The sequence below is a fragment of the Daphnia pulicaria genome, chromosome 11 (assembly GCF_021234035.1).
Source record: "Daphnia pulicaria isolate SC F1-1A chromosome 11, SC_F0-13Bv2, whole genome shotgun sequence".
In the NCBI taxonomy this organism is placed as follows: Eukaryota; Metazoa; Arthropoda; class Branchiopoda; order Diplostraca; family Daphniidae; genus Daphnia; species Daphnia pulicaria.
This window is the reverse complement of record NC_060923.1, coordinates 2,772,287-2,791,460: the sequence shown is the minus strand read 5'-3', so window position 1 is coordinate 2,791,460 and position 19,174 is coordinate 2,772,287. Positions and strand designations below refer to the sequence as shown.

Below are 19,174 nucleotides of genomic sequence, written 5' to 3'. Positions count from 1 at the left end.
GTTTTCGATTATTTCTGGGCAGGACGGTGACTGGTGCGACAAGATAAACGTCAGAATGCCAACAAACGGGAAAAAAGGAAGTCGAAAGAATCATCGCCACGACCGAGAGAACACGAGAAATGTTGTCTGCTGCCTAACATGAATGAAAAAACAAAAAATAATAATCCCGAAAAAGGAGAAGAAAGGAAGGAAGAAGAAAAGAAAATTGGAGTTGGGAAAAACGATGGGAAAAAGGGGAAAAAAAGATGGACGAAAGATGATGATGATGATGATGGGAAGGGAGCGATGGCCGCGTTCCGCGTCAGCGTAACACCGGCAGCTATTTTATATATTTATTCCCTCCTGTTTTTTCTCTCTTTTCTGTTCAATTTTTATAAGAGAAAAAAAAAGCGACCGCGACGATGAACGGGCGGATGCACACGAAAAGACATTGAGAATAACAAAAAAAGACGATCGTTGCTGTTTATATTTTTTCGTGTTCAGACTCGACTGCACAGCATATCGCCTGCGGTGTTTAACCAACAAGATTTTTCCACGTCTAATTTAAGAAATTTGACTAAAATTCATTTGGTGACGATTCCAAAGTTTATTACAAACGCGACATTTGTGTATAGACACAGAAATAGGCAGCATGGGCAATAAATCGATAAATCAATTCCTAGCATAAATGTAATTGTGATGATATTGATTTCCGGGAGCAATCTCTGGCACCAGGGAACCCACGACCTGTCGTAATGCACTCTGTGAATTCTTCCAGTGCCAAGGATCACCGGAATATTTAATTTCCTACATAGTCTCTCAATAATGTTGAGATAATTCAATTCAAATGAAATGAAAGATAAGCAGAGGATGGAATAACCGACGCCCGGTACAGCACTGAAGATCCACGAGTGTGTCATTTTCCAGAAATTCAAATCTGTCAAATTTAATTGCGACCCGTGAATTCTTCCAGTGCCATTGCGGGAATCGGCCAACAACAACCGACAAATTCCGATAGATTGATTCCAAAGATCGCATCAGTGATTGGTCACTGTCTCTTATTGCTCCGGAATAAAAAGGGGCGTGGCAGCGTCGTCTGATTGGTCGATAAGAAAGCGCCGGCGCCGGGTTGCCTGTTGGGGAACAAGAAATCCAATAGATGGCGAATGATGGAAAATGGCCGTGAGCGACGGAAGTGGCGGGGGCGGGTTGCCAGCCAGTCGAGCGCGTCGTAGGAAGAAGAAGACGAGGCAACTGCTGTTGGAAAAAATAACAACGAAAAGAAATGTGAAGCCAAGCCAAACGTGTCTCCATCCATCCATCCAGGAGCCGACCACGACGACCGTGTGTAGAGAGAAAACTTGAACAGCTGTTCCTCCTCCTTACCTGAGCAATCTAATAATATCGCCTGGGGCTATGTATCAAGATAATGATGATGGAATACCCGACCTATAGACACATGAGAGAAAAGAATCATTGAACATTTAGGCCACCAGAGTCAAACCGAAAATCACGTCAGGTGCCATTGGCTGCTGCTGCTGCTGTCACCTGTCTATAGCTGCTGTGATTGGGAACCAACTCACAATAACCGAGAAAGAAAAATCCAAAAAAAGAGCCTATGGCTAAAATTATATTATCCATCGGGTTTGAACAGGCTGCGGCGGATGGGCTTCATTGCCTTTGTCGTATCCGGTCAGTTTGGTTCGTTCGGGAAAATGTTTCAGCGAAAAAAAGAAAAGGAAGGAAAGGGCATTAAACAAAAATGGATGCGTGTGTGTAATATCGTTTCCGGTCACCTTGATCACCTGGTAAAAAAGAAAAGAAACAAAAATTATTATTTTCCCACCGACAAACAACTGCGGGCACCTGCGGGTTATCTTTTTTGTTTCGGCTAAATTTTCTGCGGGCCAAAAGACCAGCGATTTCTCGACAGAGATTCGACGATGCTAATCATCAATATCTAATATATAATATAAATAAGTCGATCTATTTGCCATCAAACAAAAGCAGAGCATTCGGCCATTACAAAAAGGAATAAGGGGGGGGGGGAATACAGGTACTACAAGATCATCTACCTTTCTTATTCTTCTGTTGCTGGAATGAAGAGAAGAAGGAAGAAACGAGAATAAAAATGGGGAATAAGCAAAAGGAAGAAAAGTGGAGCGAGCCGCCGGCTTCTTAACATCCTGTCTTCTTCCTCTTTAATTCAACATCAATCGAGTCTCTTCTCTTATAGTCTCTCTCCGTGTATCTATAGGGTGGAAACTATTCCGTCGAATTCCTCCTACATCTACCCCCCTTTTCATATTTAAACAAGATTAGTATAGTAGGGTTTTTTTTTCACTAATAATAAACCCAGTCGGTTTTAATTGCTTTGGAAGAAAATTTTCCCTTCTAAAATACAGGTATTTCTTGTTTTTACCCCTCATTGTCTGATGATTCCCAATGATATGGGGGGTATGTATGTATACTAAATATAACTCTTAAATAATATTTTTTTCTTTTTTTAATTTACATAGATATACACTGCACGGTCTAGTGAACAACGTACAACAGCTGTGCATCGTTGGACGTCAGCCAGCCGAGCAGCAGCAGCAGCCAACGCTACACTTTTTTTTCTTTTTCTTTTTTAGATTTTTCATTCCGAAAAAGAAAAAAGAATTTCCAACTAAAATTTCGATTGTAATAGAGTAGGTACCGCATAGTGGCGCAACATTTCTCTTTTGTGTGGTAGACGACGATGATGAAATGTGTCGCTTTTTCTTTTCTTTTTAAGTAAAAACAATTCAACTCTTAATCAAAAGGAAATAACGATAGAAAATCGAGTTTTACCTGGGAAATGGTAGAGTTTGATGGCAAGTTTACACAAACACACGACGACGACTCAAAAGAGAATTTCTTGTTCCTGCTGTTCAAACAGACAAAAAAGTATTTGAGAGAATGGCTAAAAGAAGAGAGAGACAGAGAGAGGAGGTAGTAGACAGGTGTGCTCGGCACGAATTCACAGGAGCTACTGATGCCGTCCGACTGGTGACCACCTGTCCTAGTATAATATTCCCCCTCCTTCCTATATGTATACCTGTGCCGTGTGCTGCTGTCTACTCTTTTCTCTTTTTCTCTCTCTCTCTCTCATTTCCTTCTTCTTCTTCTTCCACTTCTTCTGGTTGTCGTGTCTTTTTCTTTTTTTCCCATACTACTACCACATTTTCAAGTTCTTTAGACCTCCTACCTCCCTATTAAACCGCCCCCCCCCCCACCCGTTTCTCTCCCTACTGCTGACTCTGTGTATACTACTACCACCTCCCCCGCCTTGTGGCCCTTTTTTCTTATATTTTCTCATCGTCGGATCATTTCTTTTTCTACCTGAACCATCTAACCGTAGATGTATACAACACCAGGTGCGCTGTCTCTCTTCCAATTCATTTATGCTCGTTAAAGTTCATCATCATTTAGAATTCAATTCGCCGTGTTTATTAGAGACATATCAAAGACTGGCTGGCGGTTAGATTCTCGCCATCTATCGATGCGTCAAAGTCTCTCTAACTTGTATTATAGACGATCACTGCACAACAGCTAACACAGCAGCAGCATAAGATATACACAAATATTGACATAACACACATGTCTATATACAGGGGAGAAACATGTCAAATGTATGAAGGTATATACTTAATCAAATCGATATTCTCCCTCACGTGCATGCTGCTGCTTGTAGCCTAGAAGGTGGAATCTAAAAGTTATCCGAGTCTATAAGAGTTTTAGCCACGACAGTTTGTTGTCATGACGCCATCACACAATTCGATCAAACACGCTTGATTCTATAGGAGCTCAGCATATCAGATTCATCCGCAATTATTATCCGTGTCTGCTGTCGAATGACTATAAGACTATCATCAACTGTTTTTATATAATAACCAACAGTAGCCAAAACATTTCATTTTGTATAAAAAGTCTAAAAAAAAGAATACACGACGATAGTTTGATTGTTATGTGGACTATTATTATATCCAAGACCATTGAGTTGATTGTTGCTGCCCTATAAAGGTGATGTTAAGTGTCCCATTAATTCGCATACATATAAAATTATAGTTTAAGATCTAGTTTTCTTTTCTTAGATATATTTTCCAGTTGATTTGACCGGATGTGGTCACACGTGCAACAACAGTCACTGGAGCGTATCTATATAGTTTTACAGGAGCCACACTGCTGCATCAATTGTAAATGAATCATCTGCTATTGAATTGGCATCAACATTCATGGGATATCACACTACGTGCCATATTGTGGTGGAAAGGCGGTCGCCATGGCAACGCCAAAACACACCACCACCCTTAACAATCTATTACGTGTATAGATTTAGCTACAGTTGAGCTGTTTCTCTCTCTATAGGCCTACAACTCTTATGTATATTTGAATGTATTCAATCGACCACCAAAATGATTCAAATCAATAAAAGAATATCGATTCGACACATCTAAATTTAGATGTTATACACACATAGATAGGGGCTTATACATCAATTGCTGCAGGTATTTTTCTGATTGGCTGACTGAATTGTCGTCTGTGTTATTTACCTGCAGCGGCGGGGCCCGGTTCGACTCTATATTATACCTGGGCGATGCGTGATGTGCTGCAGGACGAAGAGGGGGGGAAGGGGAATGATTTCCCCATCACGACCGACCGACTGACTGCGCTGCTGACGACCCGTTCTGTCAAATAACATTAAAGGCGCATAGTAGCCTACAAGCTAGCAGCATCGGAGCAGCAGCAGCAGTGGCCGGAATCCGCTATATAGCAGCCCAACGAGAGAGAGTAGCTAGTAGTATACATATATATAACAGTCTAATATGTATGGAGAGAACGACTTGATGGCGTGTTTGGCCCTTTTACTCGTCCGATATTCCCCTCCTCTATGTGTAATACTTTTTTTATTTTATTTTATTTTATTTTATTTTTCTAGTCTGCGCGCGCTGTGTAGGTAAAAGCAGCAGCAGCGGAGAAGTCGCTTTATTGTTTTTCGGTCCTGTTGTTGTTGTTGTCGCTCTTCTGCACGCAATTCGACTACTATTTAATGATATCGAAATTTATGAAAACAAAAAAAAAGAGCTAGGAAAAACGGACGATCGATAAGCGCCCCGAATTTCAGTTCCACTAAAAAATAAAAAGAATTGACTTGATTACAAACCGATATAGTTTTATATATGAGAAATGAAATGAGAAAAAAAAAATTAAGAGCTGCTGCTGCTGCTGGTGTGGCCATGGATGGATGGGTGAGAGATAAGAAAGTCATTGGAGCGTGCCCTATAAATAGATTGAGAGAAGCACTCAAACAGGACGCCCGATGGTGTGCTGTGGTGGTGTGATGGTGAATCATCGTGAGAAAACCAACGGACGTGGTTTATATTCAGCCGACGAAGAATATCGACACATATTAGATGATTCGATTTCTATCTATCTACATATTACTACACCTAAACCATGCACCTGTCTCTCATCACACCAGCATGTATGATATCTATAACCCCAACTCCGGAAACTGGACAGTCTATTACGGCGACGACCTTTTTCTCTCTCTTGTACATTTCTCCCATTTGTAATAATGAGTCAGGAAGAAGTTGAGGAAGTGCTGATAATCGAGTGGGAAAAGAACCCAAAAGGAAAGAAGACGAAACCGCAAAGTATATATGACTCACGTATATATAGAAAACGAACAAGAAAAGAAGTTGCTTGCTTGCTTGTTTTTTTTTCTCCTTTTTTTCCATCGACTCTATATAATATCCGAAGACCACACGACCAGGAAAAAAGAAAATGGCGACCGTGTGCTGTGTGCAAAGGAGCATGGCCGTTATGCATGTGTGATCTATACGCGCCCAAGAGTTCCCATTACATCCACTTTGGCCTACAAGAAAACTGCGCTGTGTACGACATCACATCTCTCGCCCATGTACTATTATATTCCACCAACACTTTTCAATTCAAATGAGATGACGGACTTACGGAGCAGAGCGTCGGGCGCAAGAGGAAACGGAAATCATTAGATGAACTTGGTGGCTAACGGCTAAATAACAAACGGCCATCATATAATCACCTGCTGCTGACCAAATGGTGTGAACCTCACAGCATATAAGAAATAGCATTTCTTATATCTTTTCATGGCTTATGGAAAACCCCCTATAGATATTTCTTACACAGCACAATAACAACAAATTCACTTCCTATAAGAAAAATAGATTTAACAGGGTATAAACGCTCCTGCTGATGGCCGCACCCTTTTGTTTCCATGTGGTGCCTGGGTAAAACGATTAATAAATTCGAAAAGACACAAAATTCCTATACCAGCACAAACTTTTCGTTTCGGTTTTTTGGCTTTTCTTTAAAAAATAAAAAGAGAAAAAAAAATAATTGGCCGCTTGACTGGCCATGCGACACCAAACAACAAGACAAAATAATCTGATTACAATAAAAGTTAACACGATATTATATATATTAATGTTTGAAAAAAAAAAGAAAAAAAAATAATTTTTTGATTCCCCGAATTATTGTGATTGATTTGCGTGACTCTCCCTGGACTTGTGTGTGTGATGTTATTATTATTACATACGTCCTTTCTCTTTTCCGTTTCTGTATTTTTTCGTTGTTGTTGAAAAGACCATCGACCGACATATCCTGCCGAGTGTTTGGTTGATTTTCGACTTGACCACCTAACCACTCGACCGCAATTCGGCCTCGCGTCTTTTCTTCTTTTTACCTTTCCTTCCTTATTCCCTAGACGCGAGAAAATTCCAACGTTACAATCACCTGTCCTTTCTTCTGCCCAGTGCGGGAGATTTTCTTCTTTCGAGCAAAATTCGGAAATATCTATTTTTTTTTTTATTTTAAATTCGATACGGTATTACATAGTCGTGTAATCGATGTGGCGATTCGTTTCTCTCCTTTTTTTGATTGCAGCAGCCAACGGCCAATAGAATCGTCTAGGGGAGACATTGATCAAACAATGGCGCGTGTGCACAGTGCAGTTGGAGACGACCGTTCTTATTCTTATTTCTTATTATCCACGACGGGAATAAATACGCCAGAACGCCACTTGAAAAAAGCTCACGCAATCAAATCCTGTCTAGACGTGAGAAAAGCGAGAGAGAAAGTGGCGCCATCTGTTTGTTTTTCTACAAACTTCAGTGTTTCATTTCCCACCGCTAGAGTGCTTCTTTTTCCGCAAGTCCACTATCCGCATTTTACATTTTACAGAAGATCGTAGCTTGCTGTAGACTGGACTGCAGCCATGTTGGTGTTGTGAAACATTTTACAGTAAAAAGCTGAAAATTCTTAAAAAAGGTTGAACGTTTAAACTGTCTCTAATTTTAGCCTGTATGCATGTCTCTGCTTGCATTTCTAACCAAAGTAAAAAAAAACTGGTGGTGTAATAATTTAATTACATTGAAACTTTTTGTTTTAATTTTTATTTCGTTAAATTTTGAAAAGTTGTCAACGTGAATTCTGCAAAACCAAAACGTTTGGCGCAATCATTTTTTTCATCTTCAGCGTGGCAGAAGCCACATGGTATTGACAACTTTTCAAAATTTAAACACACCATTTTTCAAATTATTACACCACCAGTTTTTTAAAAGACATAAAACCTATCCTGCACTTTCTGTGAGCGGCATATGGACCTGCATTTTACCCACCAACCTGCACGCCTCCAGACTCCGCACTTTACCCCCCGTCCAACCTGCACCCGCACCCTGCACTTTACCGACACCCCAGACTACAATGAATTCAATTTTTGGTCGTTGGTGATTTGTTATAGATGTTTTTTTTTCTTTTCTACCTTCCTTATATCTTTAGTGTTTGTCGCCTCCGTTGTAAGCGCTGTTTGTTTTTTATTATAAAACGTGGTGATGTCGTTGGATTCAACGTTTTTTTTCTTTTATCTATCGATCCGACAGTTATCTCTTGATCGGTTAACGTGTTAGTTTAAAATGTTCTTTTGCAAAAATTATGGAATTTGCGGGAAATCTTTTTTGAAAAACTACCAGTTCCCTAATCATTACAAAAACTGTTTAATTCACAGAATTTGTCCGATGTGTCCTTCACGACCGGTATTCAAATCTGAATCTGGGTTTAAAAGTCATGCAAAAATGCATCGTGTATGTTTTTTTCTTGTTTTTTTTATTTCTAATTTTTGTTGAGGGAAATTACTGTTTGTTGTGCATTAGTGTTACTATACATTTTTGTTTTGTGTGGTTGTTTAATCTTTTAGGTGTATGTTTTTCCGGAAATCATTCGTTATGGTCGAGAATTGGAGATGGCGTCGGAACCTGATTCATTTCCTACGGATGTGAATGTCTCTGAAGTTGTTGAAGTGGGTGTCGTTCGTGATGGAGAAGTCGATGTTGGTTTGGAATGCGATCGACGTGAAGTGAACGTCGGTGAAGATGAAGAGTTGATCAGCGAAGTACCAGTCGGTCTTGTGGAGAGTAATGTGGCCCTTGTTTGTCATCGAGAGGTGGTCAGCGAAGTTCAATTTGGCGTTTCGGCGGTAGATTATCTTGTTCTTTGCGATGAAGAGGTGCCGTTCAGCGAAGTTCAAGACGGCGATACGAGGAGGTTAATTTGGAGATGATGTGTGAAGGAAAGAGGGATAGAAGTGAAGAAATAGAGGACGGCTCCTTTGTAGGTGTTTTATGGTTGTGGTGTGTGTCCTTTTTTCTGTATTATTAATTTTTTGGAATGTTTTTTAGGCATTGGCTTTTGATAAATTTTGCGAGGACTCTTCTAAGGTCACTAAGAATTTGCGTCGTGAAGAAGAACGTTTTGTGGAGTTAAATCGACGTCTTGAGGAAACTATTGAAATGTAATTATTTTGGTTTTGCTTTCGTAAATATTGTATTTATTTTGATGTTGATTATTTTGTAGATTTAAGGAGCGTGTGGTTGATGAAGAGTTGGAAGTGTCGGCTGTGCTGGAAGAGGAGGTTCGCAATGGCGTTGAGCATGTAAAAATACGCTGGGCTAATAGTTGGTTGCCTACGGAACAGGCCCGTGTTGCTGCCCCCTTGAGAGTACAAGCTTTTAAGAAGAGAATGGAAAAGAAATTGAGTAAAAAATCATAGTTTATTGATTTGTAATTGTCACGTATAACTACGTGTTAAGAGTTGGAATCCAATACAACCAATCGCTGCTATATAAAAACTTTGTTCGATTTCTCTCCATACCCTTGCTTGTCTGCTATATAAAAACTTTGTTCGATTTCTCTCCATACCCCTGCTTGTGACAGCTATCCAACGCCATTGAATTTCGAATGGAAAAGCGGTACATAGAACTCAAGATTGTTTTCATGAGAAATGTTTTAAGAAAAATGGAAGCGGAGTGGCATGACGAATGGAATTGGTTATTTGTGTAGGATAATTTTATTAGGAAAAATGGAAAAAAAAATACACAGACCAGCAAATTTAACGGTCATTGTCACGTCCAAATCGTGTTGGGGTACGTCTTAAACAAATTGTTTCTTTTGGTGATTGCTTTTGGGAAGAGGGACATATTATTCGGCTTCGAGATCAAACTCGGTGGCAAACGTATCGAATTGGCCTTGACGTTTAACCGCTCCGTTATTAGCTTCAATGTAAATGATGTCGTCAATTTAAACATGTTCCTTCTGGAGTGATTTGTAGATAAAATATGGAAGGATCCAACTTGAACTACTTTGTTCCTTTAGCTGTCTCTAGTACAATGCTTAAACATGACTGACAGTTTTGCCATATCCTTCAAAACAAATAACTAGTAGTAAGATTTGACATAAAAATCAACTGGGTTTCTATCTTTAACCTCCCATACCTCCCATTTATTTTCAGTTTCAATTGGGGTAAGTTCAATGGTTTCTCCTTCATAAAATTAGTTTTGTTGATACAAAGTACCTTAGCTCTCCGAACGTTTTTTATTAAAACCTCAGTTTTCTTTTTTTCAGTACTAAAGACTTCTGAGCCCACCATAGGACAAAAAGGAACCTGTATAGGAAACATTAATTTTTAAATTTCTTTAATTTGTTAACAGTTAAAGTAGGTTTAACCTTGTTGACTAAATCTTGAGCAATAGCAATGGCGAGGGCAGTTTTGCCAGTTCCTGGTGGCCCAGCAAACAACAGTCACAGCTCTTCCAGCTATACATTTAGACCTGATAAAACCCATTACTAAACCAACTGCATGTGAAATGTAACGCAAACAGTTGCTGTGTACATTTTTGTTAGAAAATTGAAAAGAATTGTGTTGTGTGTTACCTATCCGGCTTGCGTTTTTCCAACAAGGCCGTCAGCGATGTTAGGCATTTCCAGATTCATCCAAACCAAGACCCTTCACGTGGCTGTGTGCCGAAATTCTTGGAGTTTTGTCCGTGCTTTTAACTTCTTCTATCTTCATTTTATGTTATTGATATAGAGACGAATGAGACAAATAAAACACAATATTATTTGTCAAAAGTAAAAATTGGTCGGCAGCTTACGTTAGGTGCAGAAGACGTTAGACAGGCGTTGGTGTAACCATAGAAACTCAAGCTTTCTACCTGCCTTATATCTGTAGTGTTAAAAGCTACCGCTGTTAGCGCTGAAGTTATTTCAGTTTATCCTTCTTATTTTCTGTTTCTATTCTTTAAAATAATAGGGCTGTATTTGAAAATCTATAATCATAAATACGGCCCTGCTGGACATACAAAATTGGCTAATTTTATTTTAATTTTTTACGATGGCCGAAGTGCTCGTGCTCCGGAAATGTTAACAAATGTACGTGAACCGCCATCCATTTCGGTTTCGACTGTACTCGGATGAACGGCCGTTCGAGGAACCTGATCATGTTGTGATTGTTGCAGGCGATCCTCTTCGTATTTTTTCTTCTTCTGCGCTTGGCCTTGGAATTTAGGGTAACCGGGTGGTTCTGAACTCGACGATAACCAGGTGATGGTGATGGCAACGGCGAGGTGATCGATAGCGGGCGACGAGAAGTGCTCGTTGTAGAGACTGCGTTGACGACGGGATTCTCCCCTGCAATCATCCCATTCTTGCTGGTGCTGCTGTGAGGGCTGGAAGTGTGGCGGCTGCGACTGTAACCAGTGGCCTGGTAGTTTCCACCACTTCTAGTTGTTTCATTTTCTTCAAGTTCGTAGTCGTTCGCAACCACCGACACTTCAGACACTTCAGGCACTTCAGGCACTTTCCTTTTGGTTCCAGGTTTTTGATCCATGTCTCCCATTAATTTTTCTACTTTTTCCTAATAAAAGGTCGTCATTTGATTAATTTTTTTAAAATAAAGAATAATGATATTATACCTTTAAGCTTGCATTTAGAAAAATGACAAATACTTCTTGTCCAGCAATCTCTGATTTAAGCTCCTCAACAGCCATTTTAAACCGTTCATTGGCTAGTTGGTCGGCGTAATGGTAGTATTTTTTTGTTATTTTCTTGAAGTATCCAGAGTGTTCGCTAATTTGGTGAGTGTTCAGTGCCTGTGCACTGTTGAACTCCTCGAGATGTAAACAATATTCACATATTGAATTTTTGAATTGTTTCAATTTTGCATTTGTTATCTTCGAAATGTTATGGACCAGTTTTCATTTCTGGAATTTTTAGGTTTGGATCCAGCCGATTAATTTTCTCTGTGTGGGAAAGAGAGAGAGAAGAGAAAAAAAAAGGGTCTCGGACGTTCCGGCCCTACCATTCCGACCCCAATTTGGAAAATCACAGGTAGGGCCGGAAGGGTGTCCTTTCCGGCCCCAATTTTCACACTTCTCTGGCTGGCTAAGGGTTGCTCGACACCAGCAAAAATCTGTGACAAAAAAAAGGAATGAAAGTTAGCTAATTGTTACAATCTATAAAGTAAACTACACCTGGTACCTGGTGAGAAGTAGAAACTTGGAAAATTTGGAGATTGTTTGGACGAAAATTTGACAGCTGTTCCAATGGTGGTGTTGCTACGTTGCCAGTTGTTGATAAAGGAGCCACTTGCATGCACGGTGGATCACATCGGTAGCCAAAACACTCATTGTTGCGTTTCATAATTAATAATTCAGGAGCAGTAAGACCTTTATAAATATAAATTTTTTTACTAATAATAACAAAACAAACAATTTGGTTAACACGGATTACCGTCACGACGACGACCAGTCCGCCTGTTGTAGCAAATTCTACAAACGAGTCCGGCACAAACGAGGCAAGGTATGCTTTGAGGGGCTCGCCCACCGAACGCCTCATCGCATACCATGCAAGACATTACGCAATAAAGAAGAATGGTTTTGAATACCCCTAACGTACCCATGCTTTCGAAAAGAATGAGAATTCGAATAAGAGAAGCACTAGGTAGGTTCTTCGCATTGTTGCCTTTAATTAATATTTAGACATTATTTGCAACATTGCCACTAATAAAAAGGTATATTGTGAATACTCTATTTCTAGTAAATATAAAGATGGGGCCGGAAGGGTTTTCAAAAATTGGGGCCGGAAAGGACACCCTTCTGGCCCTAGCGTAAATTTTCCAAATTTGGGCCGGAATGGTAGGGCCGGAATGGTATAGGGCCGGAACGTCATAGGCCCAAAAATAATCACGCGGATGAGAAACAACAAATTTTGACAAGACACCATTCACCACTCAACAGCAGCAGCAGCAGCATAATAATAATAATAATAATGAAAAAGATAATAAGAAAAATAGAAAAAAGAAAATAATGCCACACACACGATTTCCAATTGAAAAAGAAATGCACACAATTCCTACTTCGTTGCCATTGCCTCCTCCCCCCATTTCTTATTAAGTGACTCGCATTTGTCCTTCAACTATCATCTAATCTTTTAGAACGTACAATAAATTATAATTAAGTAGGGGAGAATGGGGCGACTGGCTCACTTTTTTTTCTCTTAGCTCCCATTCCCCTATTTTCCAACGTATTTAGATCCACCAAATCTTAAAAGAAAGAGAATCCTTCCTGCTTTAAATGGTGATTTTTTCAATCCGATCTTAATATATTAAGACTAGGTTATTGCCAATTTTTTTTTAAAAAAAAGAGCAAACCCGCCCCAGATACGGGGTCTATTTGCTCACACTGGCGGGGCCCATGTATTTCTTATGGGAAAATCGTTGACTGACAGAAAAACTCAAAAAGATCCTATTTTAAGACGAAAAATTTATTTTAGTTGTCATTCCTAAACCGTTTGACATAATACCATGAAATTTTGATGTAAGATGCGCATTACTAACATCTACATCTCCTGATTTTTTTGATATTTTTATGAAATTCTAACCCACCAAGAAATCAATTGAGCCAACCGACCCGAACGCCAGATCGCCCCACTCTCCCCTACTCGGGGCACGCATTTCATCATGTTCCATTTCCGGGGGAGAAAGGGAAAAAAGGAAACTCACTGCGGCAAAGAAAAAAAAAAACGAAACAAAAAAAAAATAATTACCAATTCTTCGATTTACTTTCTTCCTTTCTATCTCGATTTCTTCCATTATATGTTTTTTGCGGCAATATGCATCCATTGCTGATGTCACCGACAATCACTCCGCTACACCCTTCGCTTCATCATCGCTTCCCTATTTAAAAATTTTTAAATAAGTTTCAAAATTTACAAGATTATTTAAACGAAAAAATATATCTTAAAAATTTGACGGTATTTCGCCGTCATTTTGCTTTGATTTACTTTCGTAATTGAGTACCATTCGCTTACTTTCGCCATGGCACCAACGGGTGTATAGAAACTGACGAGGAAATGTTTGATAAGTAATTTTTCAATTACAGATTTACTTTTTTTTCGATGTTTAATCCGTTGAAGAGGTAATTTTATTAATCTAACTATTTATACACCTGAAAATCGCCTTCCGCCAACTCGATCAACACCTTGATCAACACGAAAAAATGAAAAGATTCGATTCTTTCCAATCGGTCGGTCAAAAGGAAAAAAACAGAACAATCCTCGAAATAACCCACGGGATGGCAGCAAACAAAACAAAAAGAGGGCAAACAAGACAATAAAGAGACAAAAAGCTTAACAGTAAATTGTGTTTGCTGTGTTTGCTGTGTTTGTGTTTTCCGTTCTGAATGATATGTTGCGTATTTCGTATCTTCAGTGATTGTCAATTAACTACACCTGCTAGACCACAGCATATATTTAGGAAAATACACGACTCGAAGAAGTATCAAGGCCACACAAAATAATGGATGGTCACATTCGATAATGAAATCAAATACGAAATCCAACTTTTGACAACACATTTCAACCTGATCACAGTTCCCTAACGAGGCCTAATTTCAATTGTCAAGAAATCTTCCGTCTGAATTCTAAATACGTTCACTTTTCAAGAGTCGAATCGTTGCGTCCGTGTCGCCCAACTATCTCATACGGACGCCATGATCGAATTTGTCGGGTACCCGCCCGCCCGGTCTGGCAATAATTTAAATTCTTACCTTATTTTGCACCAAAGGATTGATTTTCTTTGTAGATAAATATTCCTCATAAGTGATTGTTGGTGAAACTGTTTCATCAACGTCAGAATTGCTACACAAATCAACTAATTCTACTGAGCACACCATGTTTCTTCCTGACCAGATGATGGCCGTGGATCACATAGTTCCACTCCTCTTTTGGACAGTGCCAGTTTTCTATTTCTATAATATTCCTAATATTATCTATAATATTATAGAAATGCATATACATTTTATAAAACAAGATCTAAATAAATCTTTTTCTTTACCAAACGTGGTAGCTCAAGGCGTTACCTTCTACTTTTCGCGCCAAAACAAAATGGCGGCGAAAGCCGCGAATGAATTGGAGATCGTTGGGGGCGTTGGTTGACAGACAGCAGACGAACGATCTTGTCAACGGTCAATCGGTGACTCGTGCTCTCGTGCTCTCGTGCTACTACGTCGTGATATTAAACATTAAATTCGAATTTCAACAATGAGTTTTTTTAACAAAGAACAATTGCTAGCTAGAGGTGAATTTAAAAAAAAACCAGCTCCTATTGATTGGAGTGGTGATGACTACTTGGCTGCAGCATTGAAGGCTTCTAAATGCAAGGACGTGAACGAGATGATGAAAACTTTTCATCAAACAAGTAAGTGTAAAATGTAATTATATGTCGCCAATCTTTCAAAAATCTGATGAAAATGAATATTACGTCACTCGAAGAAAGAACACCATGAAACACTTGCCCTTTTTTCGTTTTCAAAACCAAAAATAGAACAGCAGATATTGTTCATTATTATGTCTAGAAATTGATCGTGCATAGCATTTTGCCCTGATTTTTGTTTTACCCTGGAACACAACAATATCCCACAATGCAAAACAGTAGAACAATAACCTTCTACAGCGAGTACATCTCCTTTCCTGACCGAGAAAACCAATCAATCTTTTAGTCAAGTTGGGCAAGAGACGAGCGCACGCAAACACATTCTTTTTCTTTCCACTAGCGAGCTTCTTTCCCCAACCTCGTAAAATGATTGGGGGAAGAAGGAGGAGGAGGGATGAAACGGGAATCACGAAAAGAAAAGAAGATAACGTTAAAATATATGTGAAGGGCAGCAGCAGCACTAACCTTGGAACCGAGGGGGGCCAAGTAAAGTCCCTGTGTATCGCGTAGGGCCAGGGCACCGGCGTGGTATTCCAGTGAAAAGAGACAAGGCGGGTTGCATTGTTCCAGGAGTCGCCCATCTCGCGACAAATAACGGTTGTTGGCCGTGTGGATGGCGTACAGACGCGAGTCGGCGCGTCGCTTCCCACTGAAAATTACGTCGTTGTCCTTACTTAGTTCGAACGGATGTGGATCACGTCCGTTTCTCGCCCATGGCTCACGATTTGCAAGCAACTGTCTATCATCACGGACTAGATCACGTCACGTCTAAGAGAAGAGACTTCAAAAGTAGAAAAAAGAAGTCCCGGGATGCCAACAAAAACAACAACAGTAGTGTAACCGAGCTGTTTGCCAGGAGGGAAAGTCCAGTGGGTCGAGTCGGCAGAGCCCCGGAATGAGTCGCGTTGTTGCGCTGAGGTGAAGATTCTAAGCCTTTTTCATTACTGGATTGGTCACATGCCTAGGTCACACACACAAAACATTAAGTCAAGAATGCAAGTAGGCCTAGAATCATTAGCTAATTGCTTAGTTTTTTTTATAAGCGGTTAAACTTACCTCGAAATCCTAATCTAAATTTATTTTGTTTGATTTTTTGAAGTAACTTGTGATGTGTACTGTGTAACTTGGGAGCAGACGAAGTTTCCCTACCAAATTCTATTTACTAGCTTGCTTAGCTCCGGTTTCTAAATAGTTCCCTAATGGTAATTTATCTATCTGACGAAGAACATGATTATGGTGATCCTCGTTCAAACACGTTCAAGTGTTTTGGTTTTGTGGAAAGCTTTCAATTGAATGGCTAGTAACCAATTGATTCTTTAAATTCGTATAAGTGCAAAAACTCATTACTAGATGTCGCATTGTCGCCCTTGTTGTTTCTGCATCATGAAACATGTCGACTTAAATTGTTGCGAATTTACACTTATTTGTTATTTTTCTATAAATTTTTCTATAATTTCAAATACCAAATTCAACTCCGTGTCATATGTAGGTTTATCTTGATCTAGTGTCCTTATTTTTGTATATTATAACCATTTATTTCTTCAAATTTTAGATGCATACTGTCAGTCACTCCAACAAGTTGACTTCCAGTGCTTAGTAACCTTCCATCCATTAGCTCCTTGTGCTGTCAAAAGCCTAAAGCTCACATTTGAAGCAAATAGTGGAATTAGACAATGTGCAGAGATAAGGTATTTTCCTTTTACTATTACCACACCAGAACAATGAAGCATTAAGACCATTATAATTCAGATTTTTTATATAATGTTCTTGCTTGTGAACCACAAAGGATCTTTTCTGAATCTTGCAATTTTTGTTGTTAACCTGTGGCAGCATGTTTGTTGTTATGGCTGTTACTACGTTCGTTTAGAAGGCAACCCAGCTGTGAGATAGGTAGAGTTTTATTTTTCGTAGGTAAATTTGTGTAAATTTGTAAGTAATGTAAATCATTTTCCTTATTCCATTGCTACTTAGAGTTTCAGCTTCAGTGACATGAAGAGTTTGAAGTGAATACCTGCAATGTGTGTGTACATCTAACAGATCTGCGAGAAAAAAGTCAGCCTTGCTGAATTTGTCAGCCCCAATGATGAAAGTAAGCATCATGCATCAATATCACCTTTCACCATATTACTGCAATACTTCATGACACTTTCGTTAGCATCAGGAAATTGATTTCAACCAGAGGAGTAATGCTGTTGGTACATCACTGTGAATTCCATTTTTACGGTTTTTCATCATGAACAGTGTGCTCGTAGAAAAGGTAAAGATTGATATGCTTTATTAATTGTTGCATTTTCATTAATGTAATACATTTTTTTTTACAGATGACGCAAGATATCTATAGCTTGTTCTGGCCTTCGTTAAATAACGATTAAATGTAGGAGTGACCTCGGGAGGGACTTCCACTAACGTTCTTCTCCATCCTTTTCTTCCCAACGTCCGCTCATCTAGCTTCACTGCTTCGTACTTTCTTACATCATTGACGAGTTGGATCACTCCAGTGTTCGCTTCCGCCCGCTGTGACACACCCGTCATCATTCACCACGGGATTATGCCCAGGTACCCAACAATTGACTTATTTTCGTAGGTTATTTACCAATAGTCTTTAGTTGCGTTAGACTCTGTCTGTGTAATAGTTTCCAAAACAGGCCCTTCTTACGCGCCAACGAAGTTTTACTTGGATGTTTCTTTTTTCTAACGCTAGATGGCTTTTTGAAAATTTGCAGCTGTCAGAACAGTCAGTTTCAGTTACTTTGCACATCTCTTTAAACATTTATCGACTGTTATTTTGTTGAAATATTTAGTGATAACTGACGATAACTATTCCACCAACAAAGCTCACTTGTTAGATTTTTTAAAATGTGTGTTTTTTTTTCTACTTCCGGTTTTCTCATTTCAGTCAGTAGTTCAGTAAATATTCATTCGAGGCACAAAAGAACCACATATTCGTGATCTTCGTCAAATTTGTGGTAAAGTTCATGTTATATTTTTTACGTTTTCGTACTTCCGGTTTCAAAAATTTTCCTGAACTATAGTTCAGGAAAATTCTCGATTTTGGCCAAATTTTTTATTTCGTTTAAATCACATGTAATCGACCCCAAATTTCATGGAGATCACGAATATGTGGTTTAATTTGACGACAGCTCAATGGTTGAGGCACTGTGGTTACTTCCGGTATACGTCCGGAATTTTTTTTAGACTAGCAAGTGAGCTTTGTTCTGTGTATAGTTCTTAATATTGCAAGCTTGTTTTTAAGTTTTAAAAATTGCAACTTTAAATCTTTGAGCTGAAAAACCAGATCAATGTACCTATATGTATTATGTAACTTTTATTGGCATGTCACTTAATAAGAATTCTTTATTCAGGTAATGCAGAGGAGACGTCGAGAAGATGGACACCAAAACGTCGCCGGTATCTCTAATTGTCAGCGCGAATCATCATTTGTTTTTTGGTAATGTTTGTTTGTTTGTGTTAACCCGTTGGCTGCCACGCCTTTGTTCTCCCCTGCACGGGCCGCGCTGTTCGGTCTCGTGGTTTACAAGCCGCTGGGTCGGAGAGTCGCCAAGCCCAAAATTTGCCGCAAGGCAAGCCTGTTATAAGGCAATGCACCTTAGTCCCCTCCTTGTCAGCACGGACTTGTCATACAAGTCCCACTTGGTCATGGATCCTTCAGACGTGGCACGTAGATGGTAGAGAGCAACCTACGGGTTGTATGGCGTGGCAGCCAACGGGTTAACTTAAGTGTATGTATGTATGTAAAAATTGGAGGAATTGTGGGTGGAGGTGGGACAATATAACGCAATTCTATATTTCTGTTTTTGTTTGTATTTTCATTTCTAAAATTGGTCTCAACAGTCTTATATCAACATGCATTATGTCCAATGGGCTGCTTGCTACCTTAATTTTCCCACACCAGAAGATTGTACCAAGTACTAATAAAGTCAGATGCGATAATGTCGGTAATAAACTCTAAAAGCCATTGATGAGGTCTCTCTGCAATCCGGTCTCCACCAAAGTCCATGGGTTTCTTTATGATCTAATAATAATCGGGGACTTGCTATTCATCGTGAGATTCAAGGAACGGCCAGAAGA

At 39.4% G+C, this 19,174-nt stretch overlaps 1 long non-coding RNA gene and 1 pseudogene across 1 annotated transcript; both read right to left on the bottom strand.

The window, feature by feature from the left end:
* Nucleotides 1-764: 764 nt before the first annotated feature.
* On the bottom strand, nt 765-2,982 carry LOC124315780. The gene is made up of 2 exons (XR_006911668.1): nt 2,812-2,982; nt 765-1,784 (listed from the first exon to the last, which is right to left on the bottom strand). It is a non-coding gene; the product is annotated as an uncharacterized LOC124315780 (long non-coding RNA).
* Nucleotides 2,983-9,438: 6,456 nt separating this feature from the next.
* On the bottom strand, nt 9,439-10,450 carry LOC124316033 (annotated as a pseudogene).
* Between the last annotated feature and the right edge of the window lie 8,724 nt (nt 10,451-19,174).